Consider the following 19,036-nt stretch of genomic DNA (forward strand, 5'->3'; position numbering starts at 1 on the left):
GCCCTGAATATACCAAATGGCCAGTGAATAGATTTGTTTTTCTTCCGATGGTACTGAGATATTCCAAGATAACAATGCCGGGATTCATTGGGCTCAAATTGTGAAAGAATGGTTCAGGGAGCATTAGATATCATTTTCACGCATGAATTGGCCAACACAGAGTCTAGACTACACTGAGAATCTTTGGAATCGGCTAGAGAAGACTTTACACAGCGATCTTGGGGAAAATAATGCTATTCTGGATGGAAATAAATGTTATGACATTGTATAGGTTTATTGAATGATACCATAGCAAACGTGTGCTGCAATAAAAGCTAAAGGCAGTCTAATGAAATGTTAAAGTGTGTGGTCACAAATCATTTTATTGTGATTTAATATTCATTTAGATTTATATATTTTACTCCCTGTTATTGTGAACAAACTATAGGAAAGCATATTGCACTCCTATCACTGGTGCCATGGAAAAGTTATGAGAATGCCACAAATTGCATGCATGTAGGAATGCTGCATCCCATTCATCAGCATTATATTGGTTGGACAAGATGTCATCCAGAAGAGGAGAATGGAAGAGACAAGACAGGAGAGAGGAGGAAAGAACCAGTGAAGAGGTTGTGCCAGTGCTGATGATGGTGGTGCCGGAGAGAAATTGGAAGTCTACACTACACGGAAGGTTAAAGGCTTGTACCAAATGGAATGTTGCAAAAATGTTTGCACTTCTCTCCAGAAATTTATGCAACAGCACAACACACAGCAAAGCACATTATGGGCATTTGTGCACAGTGTTGCATTTATTCTTAATGCAACTTAGACATACCTTGGCAATACATTGAGCAGCAACTGTTATTATTAATATTTTTATTACACAGTATTTATTTAGCGCCATCATATTACGCAGCTCTGTACAAAGTCCATAGTTGTGACACTAACTGTCCCTCAAAGAGGCTCATAATCTAATGTCCCTACCATAGTCATATGTCATTATTGTAGTCTAAGGTAAATTTTTTTCGGGGGAAGCCAATTAACCTAACTGCATGTTTTTGGGATGTGGGAGGAAACCCACGCAGACACGGGGAGAACCTGCAAACTCCATGCAGATAGTGCTCTAGCCGGGATACTGTTGCTCTGTTGCTGTGAACTGCACCGGACAATCCATTTTAATCAATAGGCTGCCTTGTAGCAAAGCACACTAATGAGAACGGCAATGCTTGGAAATTTGGGAAGAGGACCTAATGGGTTTTTATATTTGTATTTGGTTGTTTTTAGATGTAAGGGAGAGTTACACTTTAAGACTTCTTGCAGGAAATCAGGGAAGGTCGGACACAATAAAAAGTGATAAATGTTTCAGGTTGATGTGTGGATTTGTGCTTCTGATGCTGGTCCCCTGCCCGGTACCGATTGGTAATCACAATGTTCCAATCTCTGTTCTCTCATTAATTTCACAGGGTGGCAAAAATAACAGCGTGACACATGTAAGGATCGGGGTTTTGGATCATTGCCCAGACCACCTCTGGATCAGTGATGTCAGATTGCAAGAAAAATCTGATAACAAAATTAACACTCTTCATTACTCCGAGTAAGAAAAGGCCATGCTCGAATCTCAGCGCAGCTGTAGGCTCTTAGAATCCAGGCTGGAGAATCTGAAAGGCAAAGATGGCAAATATACAAGATATTCAGGGGAAAGGAACCAAGTTTATCCCAGACAATGCCATAAATTTTTCCCCAAAAATATAATTCTGTTCAGCTGTTTTTTTGACCCAACGAGCCCTGCCAGATGCTATGCAACAATGGCGGTCCACTTGCTTAATATATGGGGACTCGTAATGACCACTGAGATTAATATTATTAAACAAGATTTATATAGCACCAACATATTACGCAGCGCTGTACATTAAATAGGGGTGGCAAATGGCAGACAGATACTAAAAGTGACAAAATAAAGAGGACCCTGGCCTAAAGAGCTTACAATCTAAGAAGTGAGGAAGCATCACACAAAAGGAGGGGATAAGAAATGGTGGGTAAGTAGTGAGGATTTCAAGAGACAGAAGAAGACGGGTAGGTGAGGTTGAAACGTTGGGTTTTGAGGGCTCCTTTAAAGCTCAATAGGGTGAGAAAGACCATTCCAGAGAATTTGGGCAGCTCTAGAAAACTCTTGGAGCCGTGCGTGTGATGAGGTTATGAGTGAGGAAGTTATTGATAGATCATTGGAGGAGCATAGAGAGCGGCTAGGGGGGTATTTTTCCATCAGGGCAGAATGGTAATGGAATATAACTGTGGAGGGATTTGTGTATCAGGTAGGAAGGTGGGATAAGAACTGTGGAGGCAAAGCACAGGAGCTTGAATTTGATTCTAAGGTGAAATGGAAGCCAATGGAGAGAACTACAAAGAGATGCAGCAGAAGAAGAGCGGTGGGAACGATGGATGAGTCTGGCTGAAAAAGAAAAGATGAAGTCTCTCCAAAACCTCACCTTCTATACAGTTGTCCCTATGTTCAAGTGACAACTTCACATTTGAAATTTCCCTCTCAATCCTAATACCAGTGATCACCAAGACAAACAGAAAAAATGAACTTCCTTGGTGGGGACACGGACAGCAATACAAACTTAAAATACCAAAGAACAAACCTTCACCACCAAGTGTGCAGCTGAGGGTCACCCATGGGGATCAATGAACATACAAAAGAAATGAAACCTTATAAGACCAAAGATCTGCCCCACAAAATATTACGTGTGAACCTTTATTCCTTTATTGCAATAAAGAAATCCTATAGAATTACATGGCATCACCAGTAAAAATGCCCAAAAATAAATTATTATTAAGCAACCAGTATCTTATAAATAATCTTATAAAAAACTCATTTGTACCACTGAGTTGAACAGAGCAGGGTTTGGGGGGTAACTACAAACTATAAAACCCCTATCCCCCAATGTTGGAACTCCCCAATGCTTCCGATATCTCATATGATATGAAAAATGAAAGTGACAGCTGAGAGTAGAAGAGGTGGACCCAATGCTGGGGGGTAAAATACTTTTAATCCACCATTGTGCTATTCCATTATAAAAGGGGACCAGAGGGCAGCAGGTAACAGGGTGTTCCCCAAGTAGCTACATCTGTGCCCAGATCAAGTCAACAAAATTGGTGTCTCTGGTGGACTCCAGATGGGTCAGAAAGTGGTGCCAGATGCTGGACCCTGTACAGAATAAGCTTGGGCCCCCCTGCTATACTGACATAGGGTCCCTGTTGGCTGAGGGGGGTCCAAGGTCCCTCTGTTGCACACTTTGCATCTCTATGTCCGCCCCGCTTCATTCTAGGTTGTGAAGAAAAGGAAAGTAAGGGGTTGTTTTGTAGTCCTGTCTGTGATACAGTACAGTGAGCAAACTTTGTCACCCAAGGACAGGAAGTTTTTTAAGTGTCTGATCACATGGCAAAAATAATGAGCCACCTCATAATAATAATAATAATAATAATAATAATGCATAATAATAAATAATAATAATAAAATAATAATGCAGCCACCTCATCTAAAGCCTGGCAATATGAAATATCTTACATTTTCCCTTTTGGGTCTCTAGGTACTTTAATGGAGAGCCACCCTAAAACCTCTCAGAGGCAAATTTCTGCATAGAGGCAATTTAAAATAATAAAATCCCAGTTCATGTAAGAAGAATCTGATCTGCATACATAGCAGCCCTTATAATTAAGAGCACAATTAGTGGCTGCAACGCCTCAAACCGCCCCAACAATTCCCATCACAAATATGCATATTTAATCCTCGGTACAACGCTCAGACAAAGTTGATCTGCAGAGCCTGTGGGTTCAAACAGCTGCCTTATTGTCAATGTATTTCAGAAACCAATACGAGGGGAGGGGGGTATTGTATGAAATTCTGATAAACAGGCTGTTTACATGCGCGAGCTGGATAGCTGGGTGCTTTTGCTGCAGTGTCAGCCTTTAATGAATTTTAATACAATTTCCAACAAAGAAGTCAAGAACGGCGTGCAAAATATGTTCCCATTACAGGAAAATGCTTTAGCAACTCTGTAAAAACAAAATAAAAAGAATGAAGACATTCACAGGAAAAATAAAATGTCCCCAGACCTTTTGAGTGAGTGCCAAATAATGCAAAGCAGGGGCAAATGTTCTCCCAAATCCACCTTTACTTGGTTTTTAAGGAGTTCCATTAGTTGATCCAAGGTGGAGAGGGGGTACAGTGCATGCTAAAAGTACTAACCCTCTCTCAGTCCCAGAGTCCTGTGTGAAGGGTAACAAGGAATGCTAAAATAAAAACATAAGTATACTAAATTAAATACTCAACTTCATAGTTACATTGTCAGGTTGAAAAAAAGAAAAACGTTAAACAAGTTCAGCCAATAGAGAATAAACATACTAGATGCCTGCACATTCATGTAAAATACTAGAAAACTATGCAAGTTTCTAGTATAGCATACTAGAAACCTATAGTAATATGTAATAGACACCTATATGCACAGGTTATCCAGAGGAAGGCAAAAAAAAACCCTCTTAGCTGAATTTGATCCAAAAGGGAATAAATATCCTTCCTGATTTCCTAATGCAATCAAATATTTCCTGGAGCTGGAGTAAAAGTTCAATCCACTAACGGTGAACTCTAGGTGTCATGGACCCACACCCTGCCCCAAATCCGCCATGGTCTTGTTTGCTCAGGTGTTACATAAATTAATCCAAGTGGAGAGGGAGAATGGAGCTTGTTGCGTCTCTGGCAATTTCACAAAAATTTCCTCGAATTTCCAATGGTTGCGCAAAATTTAGGCGAACCGACCATTGGAAAATCGAGGAAATTATAACAGGAGGATTCACAAGATTCCCTGGGAATCCTTCTGTTCGCAATCCCCAGGGCACTAGTGGTTAATTAACCTCTAGTGCCGGGTATCTCACACTGTTCTCAATTAATGCAGCCACGGCTGCATTTATTGAGAAGATCCCCGGGCACTGGAGGTTAATTAACCCTTGGTGTCCCAGAATCGCAGTGGATTCTCAGCGCTGCAATCGTTCTTGCAGCTCTGGGAATCCTGTGTGCGATACCCGGCACTAGAGGTTCAATGGGGACAAGTATCCCCATTCAAAACCTCTAGTACTCCCTGATTGGCTGAGCTTTCCTCAGCCATTCAGAGAGCACTAGAGGTTTTGAATGGGGAAACATGTAACCCATTTAACATCTAGTGCCAGGTATCGCACACTGAGCTGATCAATTTTTTTTTTTAATTCGAGCTGGATCGGCGAATTTACACGGGCCATTTTCGCTTACAATTTCCGTAAGTAAGAATGGCCAAATTCGCCGCAAGATCGAGTTTTAAAAACTCACTTGCTCATCCCTAATAAAGACAAATTCAGATGCTTACACAAGCAAAAACAGAACTCAGGATTTAAAAATATAAAACATTGCTCAGCTCATATTCAGATGAAAAAAGAAGCTTTCACTGCAATACTCACTGCCTTAGTAGAGGCTTAGCTGTATTCTGCTGCTATTGGTCTTCTGGGATAAATGACATCCAGCTTCAATGCACTTCCTGTTAACCATGGCCGTCATGGACCCACCCCCTGGGGTGACTCATTGGGCCTCATTTATTAAAGCTCTCCAAGGCTGGAGAAGATACAATTTCATCAGTGAAGCTGGGTGATCCAGCAAACCTATGTGCTAACAAATGTTTTGAATCCTGGACCAGATCCATTCTGGGTTTGTTGGATCACCCAGCTTCACTTATGAAAGTGTATCCCCTCCAGCCTTGGAGTGCTTTAATAAATCAGGGCCATTATTTCACCCTGAGCTTGTTGTACCAGCATAAAAAAACAAGAGGGAATTAAGCTACATAGTATATATATATTGTGTATGTGTATATATTTATGGATAGATGGATATATTTATATATATATATATATATATATATTGTAACTTTAGTATCCCCATTCATCACGTGGAATCTTTTATTATACACAGTTGTAGTGATGTCTCACACTATAGCAAGCACCTCACTCTCACAGTTTGCACAACACCCCTGGAAGGAGAGAGAGCTGGTTGTTACTACAGGGTTTCCTTTAACAATTTATTTTAAGGAAAAGCTGTGATTGGCTGTAGGCAGTTAAGAGCACCAACAGCGAGAACACACAACAGATATTCTCTTGCATACATACGTTGCCAACCAATGCACGGCAGAAAGATTTAATGAAATGACACCCAACAGGAATCTATAGATGGAGAGTTGTCACTTTCTAAACTGAAATGTATGAAAAGTTATCCCCATGGCAGAAATATATATATATATTTTTTAATGAACACTGCACAGGCTGCACGGTGGCTCAGTGGTTAACACTCTGGCCTTTGCAGTGCTAGGTTCCAGGTTCATATATTGGCCATTACACTATCCGTATGGAATTTACAGGTTCTGCCCATGTGCGTGGGTTTCCTCCCACATCCCAAGAACAGTTAGGTTAATTAGCTTAAATTATTCTTAGACCTCATATTGACATATGACTATGGTAGGGACATTAGATAGTCAGCTCCTTTGAAGGACAGCTAGTGACATGACTATGACCTTTGTACAGCGCTTTGTAATATGTCAAGGCTATAATAAAAGCTGCAGATTTAAGACATTTCACATAAAGACAATAGAAATTATTGAGTTGGGTACGTTATGTTTTTATTTTAATGGAAGTCTCCCATGCCCCAACATTACCCTTTCCTTTCCAGCTTTGCAACAAGCAGAGAAACTCCATCCTTTTTGGTCTACAGGGACACCCGTATATAAGATTTACTCATTTCCTGTTGGTTCGTTAGGAAAGGAAATGAAGAGAAATTTTCTTAGCAGGGTGCAGACAGCAAAAAATAACCTAATAGGGGTTTAACCCCTCCCTGCTCTATTAAAGCACAAACACTACCATTGCATTGTCTCTAAAGCCATTAAAATGTATAATATATTGGGCCTGATTTATTAAAGCTCTCCACGACTAGAGAAGATACACTTTCATCAGTAAACTTGGGTGATCCAGCAAACCTGGAATAGATTTCCTAAAAGTAATTTTCTATTTGTTAGCAAATGTTTTCAACCTCCTAGATTGTAAGCTCTTTGGGGCACCGTCCTCCCCTCCTGTGTCACTGTCTATATCTGTCTGTCATTTGCAACCCCTATTTAATGTACAGCGCTGCGTAATGTGTTGGCGCTATATAAATCCAGTTTATTAATAATATTAATCCTGGACTAGATCTATTCCAGGTTTGCTGGATCACCCAGGTTCACTGATGAATGTGTAAGTCCAGCAAACCAGATGGTATATTTGATTGTGTATTTACTAGAGCTAAAGTGAGCAAATAGGAAAAGGTTGACAAACACAGGAACAGGAATTTGCTGACATTAGCTGTTTTGTGGGAATCATTTGACATTTTAATTTCACTCGTATTTTACATCGGCCACAAAAAGACAATTTCGGTGGTATTGATCCGAAGGCCCAATTTAATCTTCATTTCTGTTGTTCAAACACTGTCAAACAATGACAGGAAACAGAGTAAAGCCTGAGTGCAGCAGCCTTATTAGAACACGTTTTATTATTGGAACATAGCACTGCGGGGAAGCGCTGATTGGCTCCCCGGGCGACCATCGAGTTGCTGTAACTGCACAGAGAAATATCGCTTGTTATTCTCTGCCTCTCACACTGGAAATTTAAACATACGGGAATGAATAAAAGCAAATTATTAAACATTAAAAATTAACAGTTTAATTTTTATATAATTATTTTTTTATTATATAATTGTGCCACAATCCATTGCAGCCACAGCAAGGCTTTAGGAGAGTTTGTGGGACTGCAGCCTCCTGCCAGCCGATGGATCAGTTCTGTAAAACATATTTGTACTTGTGTGAGGCAGATATAAAAGTCACAATAATATAGCTCTTTATTAATTCATGGGCATGTATGGGGCACTTGCACCCAACTTCCAAATTGCATGTATGTGTATGCAAGCAGGCTTCCCATATGGATTCCCGTAGCCAGGTGTCCTTGCACAGGTGAATCCTTAGCATCAAGAAATGTGTATAGGCTTTTTCCCCAACATCATGGCATTGCTGAAAGCTCTGCACAGCCTATATTGTACTTTTCATTTCTGACCCAGCCTGCCTTCCTTGTCTTCTGTCCATTCTTTCTCTGACCCCTGGCTTGTTACCGGCTCTGCAGACTGCCCTGATCCCAGCTCTTTCAATGACTTTTCTGTCTGCTACCTGCAATGACCTCAGCTTGTTCAGTGATCAGGATCAATATGGCACCTGATATGATATTAGCTTGTTCCATGACATGGTCTGCATGCCACCCGCCATGACCTCAATCCTTCCTGGCCTGGCAAGCAACTCGGCTCCATGGAAAAGCCAGTAACAGCTTACATTGGCACTAGGAGTGGTGCTTGTATGGACTGGTCCTTGCAGGGTGCACAGAAGACCTGGTAATTACTTAGACTCTGCTCCCTGCCAACAACAGCTTCCATGGGCACTAGGAATGGTTCTTGTATGGGCACTAGGACTGGTCCTTGCAGGGTGCACAGAAGACCTGGTAATTACTTAGACTATGCTTCCTGACAACAACAGCTTCCATGGGCACCAGGAATGGTTCTTGTATGGGCACTAGGACTGGTCCTTGCATGGTGCACAGAAGATCTATTAATTACTTAGACTCTGCTCCCTGCCAACAACAGCTTCCATGGGCACCAGGAGTGGTTCTTGTATGGGCACTAGGACTGGTCCTTGCATGGTGCACAGAAGACTTGGTAATTACTTAGACTCTGCTCCAAAGGGAAATCCTCTAGACCCATTTTCTTCCCAACTCTGAGAAATCATGTGGCTGAAGGTCAACAAGTTATAAGGAACCCAAGGCTGAAGGTAAGCCGGACTTAAACCATATACTTTCATAACATTATGCCATTATGCCATTTACCACATCCACCAGTACCATGGCATACTTGGCATTGCACAATGTCTTTAGCCTATCCAAGTATGTTCCTACTATAAAAAAAAACAGTTGTCCCCCCCAAGCCAAAAAATTCCCAGTGCTCCCCTGATATCTTATATTCTGCTTTACATGAGTAGTATCTCAGCACCACCCAGCACAATGCAGCACAGATGAATTAATAGGAATAAATGTACATTCCACATGCAGCTGCAGAATCACGTCATGCACCCACTCCTGAAACGCTGTTCCCTTTTGTGGTTTCTCTAAACAAATATTTATGCATGTCAGCTCTAACTCCTTCCATAGCACTCAATAGCTCTGCTTTATTTACGATCAATATCTGACCGGCTTATAATATGATCAATGAAAGTAATTCTTCACCGGTGTGAGCAGTTGAGTCTTCATTTATTCTAATGATTCTTATTTCATTACTAAATCTTAGAGGGCTTTTTATTTTAAAAAAATGGGGGAAGAAAAAATATTCTTTTCTGTTCTTCATTTTTTGATCGCCCCCTCCGTTCCCTGATCTGGGAAGAAGTTTTGTTCACTGGCGATCAGGCTTCTAAATGGAATGTGGAATGGAGGTAATGTACTACCTGTACAGTGGCATTCAGAAGCTTCATTGACATGAATTAATTAATTGTTTGCAACTCATGACTCTAGCTAGCTGCATTCTAACTACAACCGTTATATTAGAATTAAAGGTACAGGCCCCATTGGCTGGTACTTTCCTAATGCGGAACTATAGTTAACTTAAAAAGCTGTAAGCAAGCAGGTTTATTATTGCAAATGATGTCTGCATGAAATAAAATGAACTTACATTCCTGTTCACAATCTTTGCTGCATTTACAATGCCAGGTATGTCAGTATCACACTTGGCTGCCATGAATGGATCAACTCCCATGCACATGGGCAGGAGGTTCATCATTGTGGACCAGGCAATCAAGATGGCCAAAGACCAGGAACCCAGAAAAGCACAGAAGATAGCAATGGAGCAAGGACAGATAAATGCAATTTAAAAACATCTGATCAGGCAGATAAGTTTTTTCATTGCAGGATTATTGCCTGACCTTTCAGCAATTCCTGCACAAGTTTTTTGTTATAATATACCTTATTGCTGCTTTAAGTGACAATCGATAGCAAAAGTTTGAACACCCACCATTTATATCCACCATTTCTTCCACCACTATCGAGGTGGTGAGCTTCATTGGCCCTTATAAAGTGGCATACAAGTCTGATCGCGTCATAAAAGTGCTGGTAAATAACAACAATTTAGTGAAGGTGAAGGGTCGTAATTATCTGGGTCATTGTAAAGCTAGTAATGGCAGTAGTCACATTCACTAGGACTTGTTCTTAAAATGTTGAGGACATTTCACAACCTATGCTTTATCAGTTCCAATCTGCTTCAAGAGCTGGTGATCCAGATTGGAAATGTGTAAAACATCTTCCACATTAGAAAAAATTTAATGTGTCTAACTAATACTTCTACAGTAAAAAAGTGGCTTTCCCATAGAGAAGTGGTGATATTTTCAGCGGATCCCTATTTTTAAAAATAAAGAGTACAAGGAAATACTTTTTTCCCAAAAAAGCAACATATATATTGACAAGAGTATAGCTGCATCATGGAAATGTTAACATTGCCCTGGTCCATAAGAATATTGGTTGCTTCTGGTGGGTTCTATGCATTTCTATATACAAGTAGTTCCCTAGTTAAGGTCATCCGATATACGGACAACTCCTAGATAAGAACGGGGCTTCCCTGTTTGCTTGTGTGCAGGACGGAGGCTTGATGGGGGGCGGTTCACATGACTTGCAGAAGAAATCTTTAGCTAAATACAGCTGAGGTTGTAGGGGATCTTTAGGACTGAGCTCTTCTGCGACATCTTTAATGACCAGGACAAACTCTGCAGTTTCTTTTTGCATATCAAACCACAGCTTGCTCCATAAGTTAATGAATGTCTACGCTCCATAAAGTTTTTTTATTTGGTTTGTTTGTGGTTAATTTACAGTGAGGATTTTATAAAGTAACTGACACCACGCTGCCTAATAATATGTTGAGACTAACATCTGTCCTAATTGCATTTATTAAAATTATGTACCTGTTCCAACTTACATACAAGTTAAACTTAAGAACAAACCTACAATCCCTATTTTGTATGTTAAAACACTTTGGGGGAAAAGAGACTGTGGAACTCTGCCTCCAGAAGACTGATGACCAATCTTTCCTCTTCTATGTGCTGGATCCTTGCAATGTAGCAAAACGAATTGCCTCCTATTGCTGCTTCTCCCTCTCACTCCAAGCTCCAGGGTTCCTCCTCAAATTCATGTACTGCTTGCATTTTAAAGCACATTTACACATGCATAATAGAAGAGCAACATTAATTTGTATCTTTCACATCTACCTAGGGTTCACATTTATTAAAACCATAATTCCAAGCAGTGAACAGAAATTCTGACAGCAGAACCTATTATTCTGCAAGTGACAGTCTCACCTTGTACACCTAATGCGGCTGTAATTGCTGAGTGTTTTGAGAAGGACTTGTCTGCGGTAAAGGAACAACATCTGTTCCTCAATAAAGTCTTCATCTTACCCAACCGTCTGTTTCTCGCCAATTAAATCAATGTCGCCGTGATTTCGGCATTTAGCGGGCGCTCCATGCAAATGTATGCAGATCCAGGGCTGTTTTTTTGTCTAAATTTAGTTCTAATGACTTCTCTGTACACAGTTGGCTTCTGATTTGTTTTTGATGAAGGTAAAGCTACTACTGAAGAAAGGTCTAAATATAGATGGGTAACTAATGATCTCAGAGCCTGAGTGCTAAATGTGCAAATGGGAGCTTCAGAAAGCAGCAATGGATACGTACACAAGGGCCTACAGGGAATGGATAGCAATGGAGATGACTTTTCGTTGATTTGGTATTTTGATGCATTCTTGAGGAATTTGCCCGACAGTATTTTTGCATGATTTGTGGATGGGTTCTCTAGCAGCTATATGTTCTTGCTAAACCATTTCAGTGAGAAAATCAATTGCAAGGTACGCCAATGGGAGAACTTATTGATTTTGGTGAAAGTCTATCCATTAAGTTCTGTCTTTACAGCCCATCACTAAAAACAAAATACTATGTTTTCACCCAATCCATATAGACCCAATCTGCATGTGTTTTTTTTTCTTTTTTAACCAAGGCCCTAAAGCCGAAAAAATGATTCACCTAAATCCACTATTGCATTATCCTTGCTTCTAGTAGGAGTGACAAGAACATCTGTCCATGCTCTTTGTTGCACAGCGTCATATTGAAATGCTGTAGGACCCCATAAGTACCCAATGATGGACACTTCTCACAGCCCATGAATACCATTCATGTACCTCAAAGAGACTTTGGTATTGCAGACTGGACTCCTCCACACTACAGAGCAACCTGGGACCAGGTGTGTCCCATGCTTAACCAATAGGGCTTTTAACCTCCCTAGAGGTAACCCCGAGTGTGACTTGGGGTAGAAAAAAGTTGCTAAAGGTGGTAACCCCGAGTCACACTCCGGGTAGGTAAACCTATGGAAGGTAAGTAAATACAGCGCTTACCTGATCCGCCGGCGCTCGGCGTCGTCCATGGCCACAATCTCTGTCTTCTTTCTTCTTCCTCGGGCCGGCTTCTGCGTACGATGAGTCACCGGGGGAGTTCCCGGTGATGTTGGTGCGTGCCTCCGTAGCCGGCAAGGCAGGGCGGGTAATTCCAAATCCATAAATAACTGTATTGAATGCAATACATTGGAATTATATGTGTAAAATCAGTACATTGTTTTCAAGAACATTTATTTTAAAGTATATATAATAGTATGAGTATAATATGTATTTTTTTTTTTAAATTAAAAAAAAAAATTTAAATATATAGATTTTTTAATTTATTCAGTTTATTGTTTTTACATGATTTTGTGTTTCAAACTTTATCTTACTCATACTATTATATTATACTGTAAAGTAAATTTTCATGAAAAGCAATGTACCGCTTTTAGACATATAAAACCGGAAAGAAATGAACCGCTAGGGAGGTTAAATAAAGATTTGGTACGGGTAGGCAAAATACAATTATATCTCAATGTAAATCAATCTCTGCCATTGAAAACACACAGACCTGGATGATTCCTAATTCTTTTACATTTTGAAAGATATGTAAAGATTAGAACATTTCTTATTTTCACATTGGTTGGTTTTGGTTTTTATCACTCTTCGTCAACACACAGAAGAAATTTCCCATCACTTGCTGTCCATCTGAAATTAAAAAAGAAGCAAGACACATACAACAATAAAATACTAACAAAGGTTCTGACCCTGCTTTTTTACTTCCTTGGTCCTAATTGTAGAGATTTCCCATCAATTCTTGCTCCTGTATCCCCCATCCAAGGCTGACATCCATTGCTTTATCTAGAATAATGTTAGTCGACCACAATTGATTTTTTGCAATTGTTTTTTCCATTTGATTCTGGTGCAGAGATTTTTTGAGCAATCCTCTCCCCTCTACATAGAACAAGCATGCACGCTAGCCAGAATCACACATGACTGCTTTAACAGCTGCTTAACTGGTCAGCCATCAGATCCTGAAATGATAAGAGAAGATAGGCACTGCAATTCTGTTGTACTACTAAATTTGATTTATTTTCAGTATTTACACAGTGCAATACGGAATGCAAACAGAACCAATTGCATCAGTTTCTGTCCTCACAAAAGACTATAGTAGCCTTTTTCAACCTTTTTAACATGGGGGAACCCTTGAAATAATTTTCAGGTCTTAGGGCACCCCTACCATTATTACTGTACCGACAGCTCACTGTACATGCAGCATGGTGGTCAGTTGGAAGAATGTCACCTATACAGATAGTCGAAAAGATCTTTGATGTCACTTAAATGGAAGCCCAAATTGCTTAATGCTCAAGGAACCCTAGCAACCTTTGGAGGAACCCTAGTTGGGAGACACTGGACTATAGAGAATAGGGACTTTAGGAGCAGTTTATTTAATGATCCGGAGCTACAAGGGAAGAGTGATTCTACCGTCTTATCCCATCTGATAAACTCATTTGATCTAAAATAAATTTTAACAGGTGATAGTTTGGAGACATGTTGGTACCTATATATACATATGGGACCATGTTTTAGGAGTTGCAACCATTTGATAGAAATCCAGCCCAAACTCTCAGACACAAAGTTTACTGTGCCAGGATATGCTATGTACACATAAAAATCCAAATTCTACACCAGTTTTTTTTTTTTCAAGGGTAAGATCCAGAATGTCAAACTCAGATTGGTACATTTTCGGCTGTCTGTTTCCTGGTCTGAAAGATTCACCCTTGTCTTGGTGTCTTATTTTTACCATAAAAGAAGTTGCATGGAATTGCAAAATGTTACAGTTCCCAGGTTGAACCCAGACAAAAATGACACAAGTTCTTTTCAAAACATTTAAGCATTAGATATATTTTATACTTCCCCCACTGCCTAGATTGTAAGCTCTTCGGGGCAAGGTCCCCTTCTCTGCCTGTGTTACTGTCTGGTCTGTCATTTGCTACCCCTATCTTATGCACAGCGCAGAGGACCCGGGAACGTAGAGGAAAAGGAAAGTGTCTACAATAATTCTACCACAAATAATAAGTGCTACAAAATGCTACAAAGTGCTAGTGCTACAAAAATATCATCTGTAACCAGAATTTAGGAAAGCGGCATAAACACCTCCCTCCAGCTAATCACTATGTCAAACCTGAACACTAGTTCAGGCTCCAAAATGTACCCATGGCTCCTCCACCAATCTCACACATCACTCTGACTTGAATTAATTGACTTCTATTATTATTACACAGTATTTATATAGCGCCATCATATTATGCAACGCTGTACTATGGTTGTGTCACTAAATGTCCCTCAAAGGAGCTCACAATGTAATCAATGTAATGTCCCTATTATAGTCATATGTCATTAATGTAGCCTAAGGTCAATTTTTAGGGGGAGCCAATAAACCTCACTGCATGTTTTTGGGATGTGGGTGGAAACCAGAGTACCCAGAGGAAACCCACGCAGACAACCTGCAAACTCCATGCAGCTAATGGCTGGGATTCGAACCCAGGACCTAGCACTGCAAAGGCCGGCATACTAATCCCTGAGCCACTGTGCTTGCAAGGCAGAAAATTAAAAAAAAGGGGTAGGCTGGGGACAGTGTAGGTAAGAATCAGAAGGCTTGTTATGCCAGCAGTCCACCAAGTGAGCTACAGGAACCTCCAACACTTGGCTAGCAGATCCCACTGAAAAAAACCCACCCAACCCCAAATCCATGTTCATTTGATGTGTCAAACTACCTTCTAGACCCATGTCATTAATTGAGTGATGAGAACACTTCCAATCAAACAGCCCCCAGTGCAGTGGCATGATGACAACATTAAGAGGAGTCCAAGTCGCACACAGTCTACAATTATGGATCATTTTTTTCTCCTCTCCTCTCCTCCCACCCCTTGGACCCTTAGACATCTGTGGGGTTCTACTGCACATGAGCAGGCAGCAAGAAGAAAACACAGCCAGATAGGGTACCAGACCTAGATAAATGTGGAGTTTTGAGGGTGAATACGATAAGTTCAGTGGAGGGTGGAAAAATTTTACCAAAAGTTTCCCAAAATTTCCCAAAACTCTCTTAAAAGGTTCCTGGTTACCCTATCCTTAAGAGTATCTGCTGTTGCAACCGGTTTAAGGGAGTGCCAGCAGCCAGATATGGTGGTCATGGGAAGTAGAAAGCCAATCAACCTTTTTCAAGTCTTTGGACACCTTTAAAATGAATTTTAACTGCTGATTCTTGTTATAGAGATCTTTCGAATAAAAAAAATGAGAATTGTAAAAAAAAGAATTTAGGTTCAGTAAAAGGTTTAGGGATATAAACAACACAGGAAAAAGAAATTCCAGCCACTTAGGGAAAATTCTGTGTTACTAAAATCTGCATCAAATTCTATAAAACCATAAGCTTGTAGACTCATTGGAGTAAAACATATTGTAAACCCAAATACATATCTCCAGCTAATGTATTGCATGTCAAAACCATTATTCGCAGTCTACAAACACAAAACGCATTTAGAAAATCTCCACCATGGCAATCATTCTGATTTTTAGAACACAGACTGATCGGGTCAACCTTTGATAATCTCTATTATTTTATTTGTTCAGAGATATAGAACAGAGGCTGTTTCTGCCAGAAACATATAGCCAAGGTCAGCTTGATTTTAATGGTAAATTAACTCAAACATGATTAATTAATAAAAAAAAGAAGCTGCAGACAAAAGTAACTTCTTTGGTTTGGGTAGAAATCTGCAATGACAGCAAGTTAATGACAAAGTTTATCTGGGGAAGGGGGCTTGCGGCTTTGTTTATGGAATTCATTAAAAAAACAGCTGTCTGGCCAATTATGCTACCAGGCTTCATCTTTGTCATTGCAGATCAGTCAAAGATCTCCGTCTCTGCCCACCCTAACAAGGAGGATATTCATATGGGAATTTCTATCCTATCTGTTATGCATAAATTGTTTAAATAGATATAAAGCATAAATGCATGAAATGGACTATGAATGACAGCATAATAACTGGTCATAAACAAATGCATTTGGTACATATTTTTTCATCATGTGTTGCATCACAGTGCTACTGATCATTGCATTGTAAAAAAGAATGTTTCATGTCTGATTCATTTGTCTGTTCTGTGCATTGGCAGCAACACACGTTGAGTGGGTAATGACTTCACTCTCCTGGTTATGTGACTGTGCTTTTCATAAGTCTTTCTTAATTTTTTTAAATTGAAAACTTTCGTTAAAATAATACTTGGTGGTCAAGTTATTAAGTACATTATTTATGAAATTTGCTGTTATAAAGTGGCAACATTCCGTCCCCATATTCCAGTTGTGTTCCATCATTGTCAACATGCCGCAAAGGCTTTCAATGGAAACTGCAAATGGCCAGCTCGACATATATTACACAGGCTCAGTCCTCTGTTGTCACCATCAGGTAATCCATCATTATCAATGCAATGCATCACTGTGCATGGGAGTGTGTTACCATGCATTGGTGTGCCCTGCAGCGCTTCTGGAATATTTCATCCATTTGTGAATTGAGCCTGATATCCCTAAAACAAGATTTCATTTTTAATCATTATTTTTGAATTATTTGGTTCAGTGTTGAATGACATAAATAATTAAATACATGCCACTACAACTTCCTGAACTAAACTTGTGCCTTGTCCATGTGCCACTCCCTAACAGCACATTCTCATTTATCTATAGCACCCATTTGCTCTGTATAGAATAGAAGGTCCTGGGTTAGGCCTAAGCAGTCTCCTTTGGAGCCTAAACAGGGGTAATGATGCCAAACCCAACAGTACTGAACCCCTGTTCATCCTTGGCTCCCCACAGAAGGAAGAAGAAAAAGTTGCATGTTCCCAGGGACCCAGAAAATGATCATCTAAATATCTAAAAAAGCCATCACAGTTCTGGAAAACCATTCTTTGGACAGATGAAACCAAGATCAACCTTTACCAGAATGATGGCAAGAAAAAAGTATGGAGAAGGCGTGGAACAGCTCATGATCCAAAGCATAGCTCTATACCTGTTCAGTCCAGGTTTCCTGGTACGCTCTTGGATCTGATTAGTTCATAGCACCTAGTGTTCTTGGCCCAGATTGGCACCTGGAATACTTTGGCTGATTGGGCCCCCTTCTCCCTCCCTCTCCACATGGTGGGCACAGTCTACCAACCACCCATCACTATTGGAGAGCTTACAGGCTGCTGTGTAGGTGTTTCTGAGAAGAAACGCAGATGGCTGTATGGGGGGAGGTTGCTACGTACAGATATGATTCACAGCCTCCGTTATTATGTTTAAATGCACGTCTCTGCTAAATTGTCAACATGCCCCTTCCTTATGTTGGCTCCAAATTAATCTTCAGAATCACAAAAAAGAAATGTGAGTTGTTTTCTTGTAAACTACAAAAAAAAGTTGTTATTAAAAAAGTTATTAGCTAAAAAGTTTCCTTTTCTAGACTCTTTTTCATCAAATCAAACATAAAAAGAGCAGATTTTGCAACACATTCCCATTAAATGTCATGAAGAATAAACATGAAGAATCTGATTTCAAGTGGAACTTTGATGGTGAGGTGATTCTGGTGTCCATCAGGGTTGGTTTTATGTGCCGAGGTGAGTATGCAAAGTGTTTATGTACAAGAAGAATTAGTACAGTGTTACAGAAAGGGTTAATGAGAGAATTATAGGGAGGGTTACAGCAAGGGTTACATAAATGATAAGTGTTGGGGTTATGGGGGTAACTAGGGTGAGGAGCACAGAGAGGGTTAGTATGGGGGTTACAAGGAGGGCCTGATTTGGGGGTTACAGGAAGAGTAATTGTGAGGGTTACAGTGAAGGATATAGGGAGGGTTACAGGGAGCATAAGTGTTACTGTTATGGGGGGATTAGTGTGAGGATCAAAGGGAGGGTTAGCGTGTGGGTTATAGGGGCGGTGTGATTTGGGGGTTACAGGGAGAGTTAGGGGCCTGATTTTTTAAAGCTCTCCAGGGCTGGAGAGAATACACTATTATCAGTGAAGCTGGGTGATCCAACAAACCTGGAATGGATCTGGTCCAGGATCCAAAACATTTGCTAGCACATGGGTTTGCTGGATCACCCAGCTTCACTGATGAAAGTGTATTCTCTCCAGCCTTGGAGAGCTTTAATAATTCAGGTCCCTAGTGTAAGGATTACAGTGAAGGTTTCCGTGAGGGTCGGTATGAGGGTTACAAGAATAGTAAATCTTAGGGTTACAGATATGATTACTGTGAGAGTTACAGGTAGGGTAAGTCTTAGTGATACGGGGGAAATTAGTGTAAGGATCACAAGGAGGGTTAGTGTTACAAGGAGGGTCTAATTTGGGGGTACAGGGAGAGTTAGTGTGAGGGTTACAGTGGGGATCAGAATCAAGGTTACTGAGAGGGTTAGTATTAGGGTTACAAGGAGGGTCTGATTTCGGGTTTACAGAGAGAGCTAGTGTGAAGGTTACAGGTAGGGTAACAAGGATGGTAA

Source organism: Pyxicephalus adspersus, chromosome 12 (assembly GCF_032062135.1).
Source record: "Pyxicephalus adspersus chromosome 12, UCB_Pads_2.0, whole genome shotgun sequence".
NCBI lineage: Eukaryota > Metazoa > Chordata > Amphibia > Anura > Pyxicephalidae > Pyxicephalus > Pyxicephalus adspersus.